The sequence below is a fragment of the Cervus canadensis genome, chromosome 4 (assembly GCF_019320065.1).
Source record: "Cervus canadensis isolate Bull #8, Minnesota chromosome 4, ASM1932006v1, whole genome shotgun sequence".
In the NCBI taxonomy this organism is placed as follows: domain Eukaryota; kingdom Metazoa; phylum Chordata; class Mammalia; order Artiodactyla; family Cervidae; genus Cervus; species Cervus canadensis.
In genome coordinates, this window is record NC_057389.1 from 595,295 (window position 1) to 613,767 (window position 18,473).

The 18,473-nt window shown below is 42.2% G+C and overlaps 1 pseudogene; it reads left to right on the forward strand.

Moving 5' to 3' along the window:
* The window catches only part of LOC122439453, a 72,821-nt pseudogene that overhangs the window by 40,140 nt on the left and 14,208 nt on the right, over positions 1-18,473 (forward strand).

Genomic DNA, 18,473 nt, shown 5'->3' on the forward strand with positions numbered 1-18,473 from the left:
ACTACCTGTATTGGCAGCTGGTATTTTTACTATGCTATTCACAGACTGAAATCTAAATACAGCTTTCTTTGATCCTGAAGGAGGAGGGGACCCAATACTGTATCAACATTGATCTGATTTTTCAGACACTCTGAAGTATATCTTTTGATTTTGCCAGGGTTTAGGATGATTTCACATATTGTAACCTATTACTTAGGGGAAAAGAAACTTTCAGGTACATGGGAATGGTCTGAGCTATAGTGTCAACTGGATTCTTAGGATTTATTGTATGAGAACATCATATATTCACAGTAAGGATGTATGTTGACACACAAGCCTATTTCACATCAGCCACTATAATTATTACCAGGCCAACAAGAGTAAAAATGTTCAGTTGATTAGCAATGCCTCATGACAGTAACATTAAATGACCCCAGCTACAATGTGAGGCCTAGGTTTTGTATTTCTTTTCACAGTCAGAGGGTTAACAGGAATTTTCCTGGCTAATTCACCTTCAGATATTTTCTTCATGATATATACTATGTAGTTACATAGTTGCATTATGTACTTTCAGTGGGAGATTTGCTATTATAGGGGGCTTTCTGCACTGAATCTCATTATTCTCAGGCTATACTCAACTTGACATGAGCAAAAATTCACTTCATAAATGTATTTGTAGATGTTAACATAACCTTGCTCAAAAACACTTTCTAGGCCTGTTTGGAATACCACAACAATATTCTGATTACCCAGATGCATACACAGTATGAAATACTATTTCATCTATAGGCCCATTCACTTCTTTAACCACAGTAATACCAATAATTCTTATTACCTGAGAAGCATTTGCATCAAGACGAGGTCTTAACAGTAGACCAACCATATCACACATTCAAAGAACCTATGCACATCATTTTAAAATAAATAAGGAAGGAATCGAACCCCCAACTACTGATTTCAAGCTAAAATCATAACCATGATTTCTTTCTCTATTTAGGAGATATTAGTGAAATATTGTATCACTTTGTTGAAGTTAAGTTGTAGATGAAAAATCTGTATATATCAATGGCATATCCTCTACAACTAGTCTTTCAAGATGCAACACCAGCCATCATAGAAGAATTCTTACACTTCATGATAACACATTAGTAATTGTTTTCTTAATCAGCTCACTAGTACTTTATATTATCTCACTTATTTTGACAACAAAACTCACACACACTGGCACTATAGACACACAAGAAGTAGACTATCTGAACAATCTTACAAGCTATTATTTTCATCTTAATTGCCTTTCCATCCCTATAAATTTTATACATAATAGACAAAATTAACACTCCATGCCTTATGATATAAACTATCAGTCACCAAAGACATTGAAGCTATGAATATACAGTTTATGAAGACTTGAAATTTTCCTCCTATATAATTCCAACATCAGAGTTAAAGCCAGGGTATTTGGAAGCAGATGATTGGGTTGTTTTACCTATAGCGATAGTTAAATGAATGTCAATTTCCACAGATGTGCTACGCTCATGAGCTGTGACTTCTCTAGGACAAAAATCAGATGCGATCCCAGGGCACCTATATCAAACAATTTTTCTAACACTAATTCAGTTCAGTTCAGTTGCTCAGTCATGTCTGACTCTTTGCGATCCCGTGAACCGCAGCACACCACACCTCCCAGTCCATCACCAACTCCCGGAGTCCACCCAAACCCGTGTCCATCAAGTCGGTGATGCCATCCAACCATCTCATCCTCTGTCATCCCCTTACCCTCCTGCCCTCAATCCCTCCCAGCATCAGGGTCTTTTCAAATAAGTCACCTCTTTGCATCAGGTGGCCAAAGCATTGGAGTTTCAGTTTCAACATCAGTCCTTCCAATGAACGTCCAGGACTGATCTACATTAGGATGGACTTGTTGGATCTCCTTGCAGTCCAAGGGACTCTCAAGCGTCTTCTCCAACACCACAGTTCAAAAGCATCAATTCTTCTGTGCTCAGTTTGCTTTATAGCCCAATACTCACATCCATGCATGACCACTGGGAAAAGGATACACTTGACTAGACAGACCTTTGTTGACAAAGTAATGTCTCTGCTTTTTAATATGCTGTCTAGATTGCTCATAACGTTCATTCCAAGGAGCAAGTGTCTTTTAATTTCATGGCTACTATCACAATCTGCACTGATTTTGGAACCTAGAAAAATAAAGTCAACCACTGTTTCCCCATCTATTTAACATGAAGTGATGGGACCAGATGCCATGATCTTAGTTTTCTGAATGTTAAGCTTTAAGCCAATATTTTCACTCTCCTCTTTTACTTTCATCAAGAGGCTCTTTAGTTCTTCTTCTCATTCTGCCAAAAGGGTGGTGTCATCTGCATATCTGAGGTTATTGATATTGCTCCCAGCAAACTTGATTCCAGCATGTGCTTCCTCCAACCCAGCATTTCTTATGATGTACTCCGCATATAAGTTAAATAAGCAGGGTGATAATATACAGCCTTGGCGTGCTCCTTTTTCTATTTGGAGCCAGTCTGTTGTTCTATGTCCAGTTCTAACTCTTGCTTCCTGACCTGCATATAGGTTTCTCAAGAGACAGATCAGGTGGCCTGGTATTCCCATCTCTTTCAGAATTTTTCACAGTTTATTGTGACCCACACAGTCAAAGGCTTTGGCATACTCAATAAAACAGAAATAGATCTTTCTCTGGAACTCTCTTGCTTTTTTGATGATCCAGCAGATGTTGGCAATTTGATCTCTGGTTCCTCTGCCTTTTCTAAATCCAGTTTGAACACCTGGAAGTTCACGGTTCACATCTTCCTGAAGCCTGGCTTAGAGAATTTTAAGCATCACTTTACTAGCCGTGTGAGATGTGTGCAATCATGGGGTAGTCTGAGCATTCTTTGGCATTGTCTTTCTTTGGGATTGAAATGAAAACTGACCTTTCCAGTCCTGTGGCCACTGCTGAGTTTTCCAAATTTGCTGGCATATTGAGTGCAGCACTTTCACAGCATCATCTTTTAGGATTTGAAATAGCTCAAATGGAATTCCATAACTCCACTAGCTTTGTTCACAGTGATGCTTCCTAAGGCCCACTTGATTTCACATTCCAGGATATCTGGCTCTAGGTGAGTGATCACAATATCATGATTATCTGGGTCATGAAGATCTTTTTTTTACAGTTCTTCTGTATATTCTTGCCACCTCTTCTTAATATCTTCTGCTTCTCTTAGGTTCCTACCATTTCTGTCCTTTATTGAGCCCATCTTTGCATAAAGTGTTCCCTTGGTATCTCTGATTTTCTTGAAGAGATCTCTAGTCTTTCCCATTCTATTGTTTTCCTCCATTTCTTTCCACTGATCACTGAGGAAGGCTTTCTTCTCTCTCCTTGCTATTCTTTGGAACTGTGCATTCAAATGGGAATATCTTTCCTTTTAACTTCCCTCCTTTCACAGCTATTTGTAAGGCCTCCTCAGACAGCCATTTTGATTTTTTGTATTTCTTTTTCTTTTCTATATTTTTGGGGATGGTCTTGATTAGTGTCTCCTCTACAATGCCATGAACCTCCATCCATAGTTCATCAGGCACTCTGTCTATCAGATCTAGTCCCTTAAATCTATTTCTCTCTTCCACTGTATAGTCATAAGTGATTTGATTTAGGTCGTACCTGAATGATCTAGTGGTTTTCCTTATTTTCTTCTATTTCCACTCTGAATTTGGCAATAAGGAGTTCATGATCTGAGCCATAGTTGGCTCCTGGTCTTGTTTTTGCTGACTGTATAGAGGATCTCCATCTTTGGCTGCAAAGAATATAATCAACCTGATTTCGGGGTCATCCATCTGTTGATGTCCATGTGTAGAGTCTTCTCGTGTGTTGTTGGAAGACGGTGTTTGCTATGACCAGTTCATTTTCTTGGCAAAACTCTGTTAGCCTTTACCCTGCTTCATTCTGTACTCCAAGGCCAAATTTGCCTGTTACTCCAGGTGTTTCTTGACTTCCTACTTTTGCATTCCAGTCCCCTTTAATGAAAAGGACATCTTTTTGGGGGTGTTACTTCTAGAAGGTCTTGTATGTCTTCATAGAACTGTTCAACTTCAGCTTCTTCAGCATTACTGGTTTGGCCATAGACTTGGATTACTATGACATTGAATGGTTTGCCTTGGAAACTAACAGGGATCATTCTGATGTTTTTGAGATTGCATCCAGTTACTGCATCTCAGACTCGTTTGTTGACTATGATGGCTACTCCACTTCTTCTAAGGGATTCCTGCCCACAGTAGTAGATAAAATGCTCATCTGGGTTAAATTCACCCATTCCAGTCCACCTTAGTTTGTTGATTCCTATAATGTCGATGTTGACTCTTGTCATCTCCTGTTTGACCACTTCCAATTTGCCTTGATTCTTGGACTTAACATTCCCAGGTTCCTGCGCAATATTGCTCTTGAGAGCTTCGAACCTTGCTTCTATCACCAGTCCCATCCACAACTGGGTGTTGTTTTAGCTTTGGCTCCATCCCTTCATTATTTCTGGAGGTATTTCTCCACTGATCTTCAGTAACAAATTGGGCAACTACCCACCTGGGGAGTTCATCTTTCAATGTCTTATCTTTTTGCCTTTTCACACTGTTTATGGGCTTCTCAAGGCAAGAATACTGAAGCGGTTTGCCATTCCCTTCTCCAGTGGACCACATTCTAACCCTAACCCTAACCCACACATCTTAGTTCACTTATTCATCAAATGTCAGTGTTCACTCTTGCTATCTTCTTCTTGACCACTTCTAATTCACCTGGATTCATAGACCTAACATTCCACATTCCTATGCAATATTGCTCTTTACAGCATCAGACTTTACTTATACCACCATACACACCCACAACTGTTTCCGTTTTGACTTAGCCTTTTCATTCCTTCTGGATTTATTTCTTCACTCTTCTCTGGTAGCATATTGGGCACCTACCAACCAGGGGAATTCATCTTTCAGTGTCATATCTTTTTGTCTTTTCATACTGGACAACTGAATATTAAATGCCAGCTGAATTGTTAGGCAGTTAATATTCAGGAGGATTCAGGTTTTTGTAGTTGTTCACTTGCTAAGTCTTGTCTGACTCTTTGTGACCCCGTGGACTGCAGCACGCCAGGCCTCTCTGTCCATCACTATCTCTGGGAATTTGCTCAAACTCATAGTCTGTTGAGTAGGTAAAGCCATCCAACCATCTCATCCTCTGCTGCCCACTTCTCCTCCTGTCCTCAATCTTTCCCAGCATCAGGGTCTTTTCCAATGAGTCAACTCTTTGCGTCAAGTGGCCAAAAGATTGGAGCTTCAGTCCTTCCAATGAATATTCAGGGTTGATTTCACAAGAACTTTCTCTTCAACACATAGAAATTATTAGTACAGCTCAATTAAAAAAAAAAAAAAAAAACTCACCAAAAACAATCAGCCAAAGGTCTAAATGCATGTTTCTCTAAAGAGGTCATAGCAACAGTGATAAAAGCACATGAAAAGATGTTCAGCATCACTAGTGCTTTGAGAAAGGCAAATCAAATGTATCATGAGATATCACCTCACATTGATCAGAATGGCCACATAAAAAACCTACAACAATAAATTCTGCAGAGGGTGTGGAAAGAAAGAAAGCCTCCAACACTGTTGGTTAGAATGTAAATTGGTACAACCATTTGGTAGAACATTATGGAGGTTCTTTTAAAACTAAGCACAGAAGTACCCAGTGACCCAGAAATCTATTACCTAGAAGTAGATCCAGAAAAAAAGCAAAATTTTAAAAGACACCTGCACTCCAAAGATCATGGCAGCACTAGGTACAATAGCCAAGACAGGGGAGCAACTTAAGTGTACAAGGACAGACGAATGGATACAGAAAATGAGGTAAATATACACAATGCAATATGGCTCAGACATAAAAAAGGATGAAATTATGCCATTTCCAGTTACAGGGAAGAAACTAGAGGTGATCAAACTAAGTGAAATAACTGAGAAAGGGAAAGACAGATAATAGAGAGTATCACTTCTGAGGAATCTAAAAATGGATACCAATGAGCGTTATTACAAAAGGCAAGCAGATTCACAGACTCAGAAACTTACGCTTACCAAAATGGAAAGGTGGCAGGGGGTGGGGGGAGTAATTAGCTGGTACAGATCAATATTTACATGTCAAAACTGGTGCGGTTTTTGTTGTTTAGTTGCTCAGTAATGTCAGACTCTTTGCAACCCTATGAACTGTAGCCTGCCAGGACAAAGGATGTCCATGGAGTCTCCAGGCAAGAATACTAGAGTGGTTTGCCATTTCCTTCTTCAGGGAATCTCCCCAATCCAGGGATCCAGCCCAGGTCTCCGAAAGTCTCCTGCATTGCAGGTGGATTCTTTTACCACTGAGTGACAGGGAAGCCATAAAACAGGTGCTGAAGGGCTCTAAATAGTCACAAGTTTGACAGAGCTTTAAATGACATCTGCCCTCAAGAAATGTCCTGGGGTATTTCATCAGAAAAGAATTCCAAACAGGGCCAAGTTGCAAGAGGCCAGTTTCAGGAGATAAATTGTACTCACAAAGTATAAAATCATAAAGCACATGGATAGACAGTCCACACCAATAATTATTAAATCAATGCCAATCAAAACTACACTAAGGTATCACCTCATGCTGGTCATGGTGGCCATCATCAAAATGATCTACAAAGAATAAAGATTAAATAAATAAATAAATAAAATTTCTGCAAAGAATATATGGAAAATGAAATCCTCCTACAATCTTTTTGGGAATGTAAATGGTGAAGGCACTATGGAAAACAGCATGGAGCTTCCAATAAATACAAGACATAGAAGTATCATATGACCCTGCAATCCCACTCATGGGCCTAGGTCCAGAGAATGTGAAGTGAAAGTCACTCAGTCGTGTTCAACACTTTGCAACACTATGGACTATACAGTCCATGGAATTCTCTAGGCCAGAACACTGGAGTGGGTAAACTTTCCCTTCTCCAGGGGATCTTCCCAACCCAGGGATCAAGTCCAGGTCTCCCACATTGCAGGCAGATTCTTTACCTGCTGAGCCACAAAGGAAGCCCGAGAATACTGGAGTGGGTAGCCCATCCCTTCTCCAGCGGATCTTCCTGTCCCAGGAATGGAACTGGGGTCTCGTGCATGGCAGGTGGATTCTTTACCAACTGAGCTATAAAGGGAAGCGCAGGTCCACAGAAAATCACCATTCAAAACAACACGTGCACCTAGATTTTCAGGGCAGCACTATTTCAATAGGCAAGACATGGAATCCACCAAATTGCCCAGTGGAAGAAAAGTGAAGACAAGGCAGAACACCTATAACTGAAACACCACTCAACTGTAAAACAGAGTGAAACAAGGATGCTGTCAGCAGCCTGGGTGTGCTAAGAAATCATCATACCAGTTGAGGGAACTCAGAGACAGAAAGAAAAATATCATGAGATATCACTTACAGGCACAATTTATAAATTCATACCAATGACCTAATGTACAAAACGGACTTCACAGCCTGCGAAAATCAAATTATGAGTATCAAAAGAAAGAAAGAACGGATAACGGGTTTAGGATTTATATACACACTAATATCTAACAAACTGATAAGCAAATAGGACCTAGTGAAAAGAACAGGGAACTCTACTAAAGAGACTGTAATAATCTATATGAGGAAAAAAATGGAAAAAGAAGAGATTCGCTTCTATGTAAAATCAAATTAAGTTCCTGTAGAGCTAAAACTAATAAAACAATGGAAATCAACCTGACTCCAATAGAAAATCAAAATTAAATTACAGAAGATACATCTAGGGGACCCCAGACAGTGGCGACCCTACAGATTCGGTCTGTGATACACTGTGATATTAATATGACACCGCCAAAGGTTTTCACCCAGCAGAACAAAAAGCAGCAACCTATTCAAAGGTGCCTGACCTCATGTGAATGTCCCAAGATGAAGAGAAGAGAAAGGACCACAGGTGAATCAGGGCAATACCCTCAATTCAGATGTTGGGGATCTCCAAGGGGCAAGACACACAGAGGTGAAGAGCAGACACAGGGTCTCTGGGCACAGGATCCAGACCTGTGTGGATGGGGTGAGACCCACACAGTCCCCAAACCCTGCATCTGGGGCTACATGACTCTTGGTTAGGACACCAGGTCCCTGATGGCTGCGCCCCAAAGGCAGAAACGAGTGGGTTCCTGGAAACTTCTCTTGTCCCAGAGAAGTCCTCCTCACCTGCCCTTTGGTTCTGTCTGATACTAACTGTTTTGACAGCTGTCACGATAATGTTGAACACACTGCCTTGGTTCCGGCAGGCTCCATTCTTTGTTTTCCCACTGAGGTATTGAGAAAATACACCAGGTGCGGGGCTAGAAGACGGGGGGCAGTGAAGAAGGAATTCATAGGGCCTGGACTCCATCTCAGGCCTGTCTGCGCTGATCGTGCTCGGCCACCTCTCCAGTGGACTCTCAACTCTCTGCCTAGTGCCTGTGGAAACGACAGTGGAAGGATAAGACTCCCTCCGGACAGGGGAATCTTGAAGATCATATCCAGGTTACTCATCACCTAAGAGAAAACAGACACTAATCACCCCTGCCTCCGGACACTATCTATCAGAATGTAAGCACAGGCTTATCGGTTATTAACTGTTTGGAATGTAACTGCGGGCTTATTGATTATTGACTGTTTGGACACATACACATGGGGTAGGTGGTGGGTTTGGACACGTACACATGGGGTGGGTGGTGGGTTAGGACACGTACGCATGGGGTATAAAAGAATTTCACAAATGCTGGATGGGGTCCTCGGCTAAGAGGAGACTCTGTCTTGGGCCCGCCGGCGTAATAAACTGTACTTCACTATCTGCATTGTCCTTCTGAGTGAGTCTGTTTCCTGGAAAGCGTGGCTATAACAGCAGGTCTGGTGTCTGCTGAGCAGGGATGGCTGACGGGAAGGCCATCACATAGCAACCTCACCTGCTGCCCGTAGGTTTTTTGCCTGATCCTTGTACCCTGGAATCAATTAGCCAGGTGAACTTGCCTCCCTACTCAAACTGAATGCACTGAAAAACTGGAATAATTACCACGTAGCCCACCTGAGGAGTCTCCATGAGCCTCAGGGCAGGTGAGCATGGCAGGAGGAAAGACTAAGAGCCCTACTGCAGCACTGACCCCTGGGAGGGCCATGGAACCCCACTCAGAGGAGGGCACATTACCCAGAGAAGCCCACCTCAGCTCCAGGCCCCAGACCTCTGAGCACTGACATTCAGACACAGGCACGGAGTTTGGCAGGACGGAGGCCAGGCCCAGTCCGCACCCAGGTCTCCACGTCCTCATGCACACAGAACATGGTCAGGTGTCAATATTCTCATTGCAGAAAGCAAGCAGTCTTGTCTAAACATAATCAGTGCAGACAGGATTGAAAAGTCAAAGTATTCATCGTTCACACATGTCTGACTGTTTGTGAGCACATGGACTGTAGCCCTCCAGCCTCCTCTGTCCATGGGATTCTGCAGTCAAGATACTGGATTCAGTCACATTCCCTTCTCCAGGGGATCTTCCCAGTCCAGAGATGAACCCAATTCTCCTGCACTGCATGCAGATTCTTTACCATCTAAGCCACCAGGGAAAATCCCAGACAAGACAGAGAGGTCTAAACCTACCAAGCAGACAGAACTTGGTCAGGTTTAAACTAGCTTAAAGTTGCTCTCCCTGGAGGCACAGGTCTCTCATCATTGAACAGGGGCCTCACCCTCAGGTAGGAACTGGCAAGTAAGTTTCTTAAAGAAAAAATCATCACTGGGCCCCACATGTCACCCACATCAGGAAACTGAGAGAATCTTTGTCATTAAACACTTTAACAGGCAAAACAAAACTGTCACCAGTATCTTTGGCTTGTGGTGGTCAGGATCCAGCGAAGATCCAGGGATTTCTTAGAGTTGAGTCCAGTGTCTTGTAAAGACAGACAGACAGTGCCCTGATTCCTTCTCCCATGCTTCCAGCTGGAGGCAGCCACACTGGAAGCCTTCTACAAAAGGATACTCTTTATCAGAATAAAAATTGTTGAAATGGAAAACATACTAGTTAGTATTTGCCAACCTAAAATATTCTTAAAAGCTTGGCCCCCAGATCTTTGTGGTTCCCACTGGTTCCTTTGTGTTCAGATTGTCAGGGTAGAAACAATCCATTGTTTCAAATTGGTTTCTTCTAATTCTGTTATTTGCTATTATATGAATGTAAGGTCACACTTGAAAAAATACATAAGAAAATTCTTGCAAAAAAAAATTGAGTCAAGGAGCCCATAAGCTGTATGAACTCTGCCTTCTAACAATTTCAATTTCAAAGACTGAGGGCAGGAGGAGAAGGGGATGACAGAGGACGAGATGGTTGGATAGCATCACCAACATAATGAACAGGACTTTGAGCAAACTCTGGTAGATGGTGAAGGACAGGGAAGTCCAGCATGCTGCAGTCTATGGGGTTGCAAACAGTTGGACACGACTGAGCATCTGAACCACATCAAGCTTCAACTTTCTGCCTGGAGAAACCTGATAAAATAGGAACCCTGATTTTGTCACTTCTCTGTTTAAACTCTGCTAAAATGAAATTGATATTCATATCAACATGTAAGAGTTTCTGAGTTTTGAGATGTCACAGCAAGGTAACAGGTGCTGGTGAGAATAGAACGCTGCTGGTGGGCAAAGCATTCTTCAAATAAAGCTCTGTTTCAAACTGGATTGAAATACAACACTACATGGGTACATGAAGTATGAACCAAGAGCCTAAACATAGCAGGAAATATGTAAAAACAAATTTGATATCCCATATGTGAGAGTAAAAGCTACTGGTTTTTGCAGTAGTCATGTACGGACGTGAGAGTAGGACCACAAAGAAGGCAGAGCACTGACGAACTAACGCTTTTGACCTGTGGTGCTAGAGAAGACTCTTGAGAGTCCCTGGGTCTGCGAGGAGATCAAACCAGTCAATCCTAAAGGAAATCAGTCCTGAACATACATAGGAAGGACTGACGCTGAAACCAAAGCTCCAATCCTTTGGCCCCCTGATGTGAAGAGCCGACCCACTGGAAAAGACCCTGATGCTGGGAAAGACTGAAGGCAAATGGAGAAGGGGATGACAGAGGAAGAGATGGTTGGATGGCATCACTGACTCAGCTGTCATGAACTTGAGCAAGCTTCGGGAGTTGGTGATGGGCAGGGATTCCTGGCGTGCTGCAGTCCATGGGGTCACAAAGAGTCAGACACAACTTAGCCACTGAACAGCAACTACAACAACATGAGAGTGAATGTTTCTTGACAGACCTGCAGCTGGTACGCACACATTGGTTTAGAACACTCTCCAACTCAGATTGTCTCTAAGTCTGATTAAGGATGTCACAAGTGCATGAACCAAAAGATAATGGATTCATTCTGGGGTGGAACAGAATGTAACTTTGAACAGTCTATAAAACTTACAGAGTCTGTAATCCACTCAAGTTCCAAATAATAAAACATTCACCTGAAATTTAAAGCCTCTTGGAAAGTTGCATCCTATCTATGAAAACATTCCATAGATTTCTTTTCATAATCAATTTTCACAGTGATAACACTTTAACTCTTCAGTTGCTGATATTATTACCAAGATAAACTTGTCCTCATGGGTGTGGGAGATGAAGTGGATCCATTGTGATTGCTCTCTGGTCAAATGACTCTCGCAATTTCGAATTATGTTCTGTATCTACAATATTTATTTTTACCTCCATCGAAGCCTACTTCTCACATCTTTATGTACACCAAACAATAGATACCTGGTGAGTTCAGATTATATTAAACACTCTTTCCATAACTTTTCCAATGTCAACTGAATCAGAACAAGGTGAAGCAGGGAGAAGTGTTGAAATTTTAAATGATCTCTAAGGACCCTAAAAAAAAAAAAACATTAGACAGAAATCCTAACTATTACTGGTCTATACAAAAGAATCACAATGTGTCTTTTTCATGAAATTGCAACAGATGACTAACTAGAGTTGCAACAAGTTGGAGTTATGCTTGATTTGAGTTGAAACAGTTTGGATGTGGGCATATGAGGATATATAGGTGATACATACTTAAGGAGGTAACAAGTATGAATCCAAAAATGTATGAGGTATACTTTGTAAACAAAGATGAAACATTTAACTAGTTTTCACTATTTCACCCTTCCAGACTTTGCCTTCATCTACTGACCCCCTGTGGACTTGTTGGTTTAGTGCCCTCAGATTAAAACTAGTCACATGTATCTTGCTTAGGTGTGTTCTCTTTGTTTGAAATTGTTCATCTTTCTCTCTCCTAGTATGCTCTTATGAATGCTACTATCTGTATCACTTATTTTGTCTATAAGGTGGTCTCCTTCATTGTCCACTGTGTAACCATCCTCTGTGTATACAGATATTTACATGTCTATGTATATAGATATCTGTGTCTATATGTATCTATAATAGATATTTATATCTGTATATACATAGTCATGTCTATATGTACATAAGTATTTATATGTCTATGTATATAAATATTTATGTCTCTATGAACCTAGGTATTTATACATCTATGTACCTAGAATGTATATTTCTTTTTTTGTCCATTTATTTTTATTACTTGAAGGCTAATTACTTTATAATATAGTAATGGTTTTTGTCATACATTGACATGAATTAGCCCTGGATTTACATGTATTCCCCATCCTGATCCCTGCTCCCACCTCCCTCTCCACCCAATTCCTTTGGGTCTTCCCAGTGCACCACGCCCAAGCACTTGTCTCATGCATCCAGCCTGGGCTGGTGATCTCTTTCACCCTAGATAATATACATGTTTCGATGCTGTTCTCTCGAAACATCCCACCCTCGCCTTCTCCCACAGAGTCCAAAATTCTGTTCTGTACATCTGTGTCTCTTTTTCTGTTTTGCATATAGGGTTATCGTTACCATCTTTTTAAATTCCATATATATGAGTTAGTATACTATATTGGTCTTTATCTTTCTGGCTTACCTCACTCTGTATAATGGGCTCCAGTCTCATCCATCTCATTAGAACTGATTCAAATGAATTCTTTTTAATGGCTGAGTAATATTCCATGGTATATATGTACCACAGCTTCCTTATCCATTCGTCTGCTGGTGGGCATCTAGGTTGCTTCCATGTCCTGGCTATTATAAACAGTGCTGTGATGAACACTGGCATGCATGTGTCTCTTTCAGATCTGGTTTCCATGGTGTATATGCCCAGAAGTGGGATTCCTGGGTCATATGACAGTTCTAATTCCAGTTTCTTAAGAACTCTCCACACTGTTCTCCATAGCGGCTATACTAGTTTCCATTCCCACCAACAGTGTAAGAGGGTTCCCTTTCCAAGGTGATTTTAAAAAACAGCCACTGATGTTCCCAAATTTCATGTGCATCACCATCAACTGAATATCTTGCTTAGAAAACATGAATTTCAGGGCCCCAATTCAAAATTTTCTGATTAATTGGGTTTGGGTGGGGCGCATGGTTTATAATAAAAGAATTCTTTTTTTTTTTCATTTATTTTTATTAGTTGGAGGCTATAAATTTACAATATTGTAGTGGTTTTTGTCATACATTGACATGAATCAGCCATGGATTTACATGTATTCCCCATCCCGATCCCCCTTCCCACCTCCCTCTCTACCCGATCCCTCTGGGTCTTCCCAGTGTACCCGGCCTGAGCACTTGTCTCATGCATCCAGCCTGGGCTGGAGATCTGTTTCACCCTAGATAATATACATGTTTTGATGCTGGTCTCTCAAAACATCCCACCCTCGCCTTCTCCCTCAGAGCCCAAAAGTCTGCTCTGTACATCTGTGTCTCTTTTTCTGTTTTGCATAGACAGTTATGTCTATATGTACATATATATTTATATGTTTAAGTATATAGATATTTATGTCTCTATGAACCTAGGTATTTATATATCTATGTACCTAGATATATGTACAGTTCTATGCATATAAACATTTGTACATCTACGTACCTAGACATTTATATCTCTCTCTGGATATTTACATATCTATGTACCTAGATATTTACATTTATGTACACTTATGTATATACAAATAGATGTCTTACCAGTATAACAGGGCCTGTAGAAAAGGGAACGCTCCTACAAAAAGACCTGACTTGGTAACTGAACAACAACAAAATAGAAAATACTCTCGGTTCACCTGCCACCAACAACACATGGTATATCAATGTTACTACAATATGAAATAAAGGTTACTTTAAAAAAATAATGCTTAGGGGGACTTCCCTGCAGTCCATTGATTAAGATTCTGTGCTTCACATGCAGGGGGTGAGGGTTTGACACCTGGTCGGGGAACTAAAAATCCAACATGCACATGGACCTGCAAGTAAATTTTAAAAATTATTAAATAAATAAGAATGTTCAGAAAGAACACACAAGCTTTTGGGTGTTTCTTCAGCTACATTACATATTGAATTACAGTCTTGAGTTAAAACTTGAAAGTTTTCACTTTCAAGGTAATCACAACTGGGCATGAAAAGTCCTGACGCCTTGTGGCCATTGCCTGCAATAGCAACCTTAAAACTTATGCTTATGAGAACATCTCATGCAAAGATGGGCTCAGTAAAGGACATCAATGGTATGGACCTAACAGAAGCAGAAGATATTAAGAAGGGGTGGCAAGAAAACACGGAAGAGCTGTACAAAAAGATCTTCATGAACCAGACAGTCATGATGGTGTGATCACTCATCTAGAGCCAGACATCCTGGAATGTGAAGTCAAGCAGGCCTTAGGAGACATCACTACAAACAAAGCTAGTAGAGGTGATGGAATTCCAGTTGAGCTATTTCAGATCCTAAAAGATGATGCTGTGAAAGTGCTGCACTCAATCTGTCAGCAAATTTGGAAAACTCAGCAGTGGCCACAGGACTGGAAAAGGTCAGTTTTCATTCCAATCCCAAAGTAAAACAAGGCCAAAGAATGCTCAAACTACTGCACAATTGCACTCATCTCATACACTAGCAAAATAATGCTCAAAATTCTCCAAGCCAGGCTTGACCAATACATGAACTGTGAACTTCCAGATCTTCAAGGTGGTTTTAGAAAAGGCAGAGAAACCAGAGATCAAATTGCCAACATCCACTGGATCATCGAAAAAGCAAGAGAGTTCCAGAAAAAATATCTATTTCTGCTTTATAGACTATGCCAAAGCCTTTGACTGTGTGGGTCACAATAAACTGTGGGAAATTCCCAAAAGACGGGAATGCCAGACCACCTGACCTGCCTCTTGAGAAATCTGTATGCAGGTCAAGAAGCAACAGTCAGAACCAGACATGGAACAACAGACTGCTTCCAAATCGGGAAAGGAGCATACCAAGGCTATATATTGTCACCCTGCTTATTTAAATTCTATGCAGAGTACATCATGAGAAGTACCATGATGGATGAAGCACAAGCTAGATTCCAGATTGCCGGGAGAAATATCAGCAATGCAGATGGCACAACCTTTATGGCAGAAAGTGAAGAAGAACTAAAGAGCCTCCTGATGAAAGTGAAAGAGGAGAGTGAAAATGTTGGCTTAAAGCTCAACATTCAGCAATCTAAGATCATGGCATCTGGTCAGATCACTTCATGGCAAATAGATGGGGAAACAGTGGCTGACTTTATTTTGGGGGCTCCAAAATCACTGCAGATGGTGACTGCAGCCATGAAATTAAAAGACACTTACTCCTTGGAAGATAAGTTATTACCAACCTAGACAATATATTAAAAAGCAGAGATTTACTTTGCTAACAATGGTCTGTCTAGTCAAGGCTATGGTTTTCCAGTGGTCATGTATGGATGGGAGAGTTGGACTGTGAAGATAGCTGAGTGCTGAAGAATGGATGCTTTTGAACTGTGGTGTTGGAGAAGACTCGAGAGTCCCTTGGACTGCAAGGGGATCCAACCAGTCCATTCTAAATAAGATCAGACCTGAGTGTTCATTGGAAAGACTGATGTTGAAGCTGAAACTCCAATGCTTTGGCCACCTGAAGTGAAGAAATGCCTCATTTGAAAAGACCCTGATGCTGAGAAAGATTAAGGGCAGGAGGAGAAGGGGATGACAGAGGATGAGAAGGTTGGATGGCATCACCAACTCAATGGACATGAGTTTGGGTAAATTCCGGGAGTTACTGATAGACAGGGAGGCCTGGCATGCTACAGTCCATGGGGATGCAAAGAGTGAGACATGACTGAGTACTGAATTGAACTGATAAGGGGAAAGAATATGAAGAAGAATAGATATCTATATCTATATCTATATCAAGAATAGATAGGTATATGTATACCAGACCAGCTGGAATGTAAGGCATGCTGATGGTGACTGGTTCTGACTCTCATGTCTTCAATCAACTGAAGCTTGGAGTCTCCCACAGCCCAAGACTCTTAATGAACATGCCTGGAAAGTTAAAGTGTTAGTCACTCACTCATGTCTGACTCTTTGCAACCCCATGGACCACCAGCCTCCTCTGTCCATCGGATTCTCCAGGCAAGCATACTGGAGTGGACTGCCCCGCCCTCCTTTTGGGATCTTCCTCACTTAGGGGTTGAACCCGAGTCTTCTGCTATGCAGAGATTGTTTACCATCTGAGTCACCACAGAAGCCAGAATATGCCTGTACTCATAGATTAAAGCTTACCCAACTTTGTAGTTTACAGAGACACTGCTCTGGAAAGCTCCATGGTGTTCTCCAGAGTTCTCCAAGTAATACACTTTTCCTTCCCATGAACTTTGGCTGGGTTGTACCTTCTGGCTCTCCACCCACCAAGAGGTAAACTCACTTTTCTGGTAACATTTCTCCATACAGACTCCCAACCACCACTTCATTCTAATTTTACAGACAGTCGCTTTGCTTCCAAAACATGGAAATCACATTATTTTTCTGTGAGCAAAGCTACCTAAGGACCAGAAACAGTGTCCCCATTTTATCTTATGAAGCCAGTAGGTGTCAGGCAAACTCAGCTCAGTGGATCCACAGTCCTCCAGATCGATGCCTCGGCTTAGAGAAAACACTTGCAAGGGTTTGAGATTTTACTTATACCTCATTTCTGAAGGCTTTTCATACCTACATTACATATACAGATGGCTCATCAGTGACACTTCCACTTTCAGGTTAAAAATCCTCCAAGTTTTTTCTAACATCCTTATTCCATGCGTTGTGTTTAAATCTCTGACCACACGGTGTTTATCTTGTGTCTCATCAGAATGCAGTTAATTACACCGTTTCCCTTGAATAATGTAGTACTCACCACATAAGAGTTCTTGCGGAAACTGGATTTGATAAGGTAGAGCACAGGTAGGCCTAGCATAAACTCCGGGAGCACGGTTACAGTCTGGTGGAGCCGATATACCAGTTGAGGGCACTGGAAAGAACCATTCAGCCTGAGGACAACCCGCCCACTTGAGCATCCAAGCCTAAGAGGCCATGCCTGAAAACAAACAAACCAGCCACGATGCGCCTGCGCACTGGAAGAGTGACAGACACGCCCACAGAGCAGCCAATCCCTGAGCGGTGGGGCGGGGCCTCCATCACGCTCCCCACCCTCCGGGCGCCTATTGGCCAGACTGCCTCAGTCACAACGCCGATTGGTCGCTTGTGCCTGACAGGGTACAGGCAGGCTGCTGGCCCTTCACTTCACCTCAGCGCGGAAGGACTGGACTTCGCGGAACCCCTAGCGCTCCTGGGGACCGGCTGGGCAGCGCGGCAGGACAGCGGGGAGGCTGACGGGAACGCGTCCTGCGCAGCCCTCATAAACCCTTAGCCTGATGGCTTCAAATTCCAGGCTGGGAGGCCCGATATCCCGTCAACTTTGAGTAACCTGAGTCCTAATCTTAAGGGGGCTTGCGTCTTGTCAGCTTCAGGGATTACAAGTCCCTTCACCCACAGAAACACCGAATCCCCTAGTGCTGCGACCCTCAAATACCTAGATTAAGCCCAGTTCCCCTCAGCCTGAGGCACCCTAAAAATACCACCCGCAGAGAGACCAAATTACCTCAGCCTCGGAGACCCTGAACCCCTCAGCCTGGGAGCTCTTAAAACTTTCTCCTCAAGACCCTAACTGTCCTGCCTGTCGGAGACCTAAAGTCCCTTAATAAGAAACCCCCGATTTCCTCAGCCTCACAGATCCCAAATTTTCTCAGCCTCCGCATTCTACATCAGCCAAAAGATCCCAGTCCCCTCTGTCTGAGGACCCCAGTTACTTCAGCCCGTGGGACCCAGATCTCCTCAAGCCGAGCGTCTTGTCCCTTAGACGTAGAACCTACGTTATGCCCAGATTTTTCTGAGTGTCCAGGAGGAGATCCTCAAAACCCTTCTTGGAGAAACATTCCCTCTGCTGCACTGGAACAGAGCCCTGATTTCAGCCTGACCCGAGTCCAGCAGTTAGGGGTTTCCGGGTCTCCTCAAGGATTCCTCCATCATCCACAGACACATA